Source organism: Gossypium arboreum, chromosome 2 (genome assembly GCF_025698485.1).
Source record: "Gossypium arboreum isolate Shixiya-1 chromosome 2, ASM2569848v2, whole genome shotgun sequence".
Taxonomy (NCBI): domain Eukaryota; kingdom Viridiplantae; phylum Streptophyta; class Magnoliopsida; order Malvales; family Malvaceae; genus Gossypium; species Gossypium arboreum.
In genome coordinates, this window is record NC_069071.1 from 67,386,184 (window position 1) to 67,388,610 (window position 2,427).

A 2,427-nucleotide genomic window follows, 5' to 3' on the forward strand; every position below is an offset into this window, starting at 1 on the left:
TTTCATTTGATCAATTTTTAAATTGAAATGAAATTTTATAGCCCGTATTTTTCGGAAATGCCATGTTTTTGTATGGTAATGCCCCGTACCTTGTCTCGGTCTCGGGCATAGGTAAAGGGTGTTACACTCTCAACCGCCTTGCATTTGCTAAATTCGACCAAAGGCTTGGTTGATTTTAGTGGCATCGTCGTCACTTTAGCGTGGTTCGTGAGAGTGCTCTTGCCAATGCCTTGACTCCACTTTGAAGTATTCGCGGTGGAGTAGCCTCGAACAACTCCTTTTCACTTTAATTACTTTTCTACTTTGATGGCCATGTGCACCAAGTCCACCACCTCGACGTAGTGATTCAACTCCACAATATTGGCAATGTCTCAGTTGAGACCAGCCAAGAAACGCACCATGGTTGCTTCCTCCTCTTCTTATACATCCGCTCTTATCATCACGATCTCCATTTCTTTATAGTAATCCTCCACACTCCTCGAGCCTTGAGTAAGGTTTTGGAGCTTTTGATAAAGCTCGCGATGGTAATATGAGGGTATGAACCTCTGACGCATCACCATTTTCATTTTGGCCTATGTACGTATTGGGGGTTCTCTGTTCCTTTGTCGGCTCGTAGTTAATTGGTCCCACCATATCATCGCATAGTCGAAGAATTCAGTCGCTGCCACCTTCACCGTTTTAGTCTCGGAGTAGTTATGGCACTCGAACACTAGTTCAATTTTTTCTCCCACTCGAGATAGGCTTCCGGATCAGATCGGCCTTGGAAGGGTGGAATTGAATGCTTTATGTTTTTAAGATCATTATCTATGCGCCTCGTTCTATTTGACCCCAGTCACATCACCCTCTTCACCGGTCACTTAAGTTAGACCCTTGATCACTTTCGGCTTCACTAGGGTCGTATAACTCATCTTCTTGGATTCTTTGTCGGCCTCGGTTTCTTTGTGGACCTTGAGGCATCCTCTCCCGTCAGCCTCGCTCCTCTTCTTGATCTAATCACTCTTGAACGGGTTCGAGCTTTCGATTAAATAAATGCTCCACTTCACACAACAAGGCTTGAAGATTTAAGTCCGGTACGTTTCGAACAAGTTGCCTTTTGGCTTGATCTGCCATGTTTCGTTCTGGGCTCATTGACATGGAAAATTATTAAATCTCACCACAAAGCTCACACTTCACACAGAAAGAAAGAATAGATGTCACTCACACTTGTGTTTGCACTATTTTCGGCTTTTACCTCCGCTCTAATGTGCTCACACACTCGTGCCTTTTTCCACTCGTTCTTCTCTCATGATTTCATTAAAAGACTTGCTGAGGCTTTATTGAAGTCTTGGGGTCGGCTTCAAACAGTTTGTAAGAGATTGATGAAGAAGGTGTAGGGTAGGCTGAAAAGAAATAAAATTCAGTAGAAGTGTGGCATTAGGGTAGTAAGGTAAAAAGAAGATAAATTTGTTGATCGGGAATACAAATAATGAAAACAAACTTTCAATCACTTTCTTTTTTTTAATAATTTCAAATCTCCTTTTTTTCAATATATATAATTACAATGCACTTGTAATACACGAAATAATAATAATATTTTTTTGAATTTTTTTCGAATTCCTGTTTTTTACAAACCTATCCGGAATGGCTAGAACTTCCATACTTCTCATTTTTGCAAGCTCTGATACCAAATGATGTGATCTCACCTCGGAACAGTGAGTTGATTCGATAAGATACCCGATCGTCTAAGAAAGAAGTATCGTTCGATTTGCAAAGTTTAGTTGAAAATAGGCTAAGGCTGGAATTGGTTATCAAAGAGGGGTTCAAAATAGATAAGTATCGATGGTTATAGGTTCGACTAACAAGAAATAAAAGATAGATAATAGCTTTCATGTTGAAGTAAGGTAAATGAGAATGGGATGGATAACAGGCTTAAGATGCAAGTAAGAACTAACACTAAGTATGAGTGTTGACCCGAAACTTATAGGATCTTAAGAGGGATAGTCGATGGTGATAAATGACCTTGACCCATTACCTAAAAAGGTAAGAACCGAAGGTATGGTTGTGTTGAATGCTACACTCGTTTGGATTGATAAGTTCGGAAAAGAAAGACTAAGGTTGACGCCACTGACAATAGATAAGCCAACAAATTCTAAGAACGAAATTTAAGAGAAGAAAATCTCACAAATATAATATATTTCATTCAAATTGACAAAAGTTCTAAAACAAATAAATGAACTATATATTTATAGTGTTGGACTTAAGCTAGCCGAATAGTCATCATAGGGTAGCTAATTGGACATTTGTTTCAACTTAAATGAGTTGAAATTTTTTGGAAAGTTCCCAGCAATATTCTTGAAGCTTCCAGCAGCTTGGGGACGCCAATGGTTAAGTCTTTTTGCTGGTCCCAATCAGCTGAAATAATTGAAATTAATTTGGGACCTTCAAGGA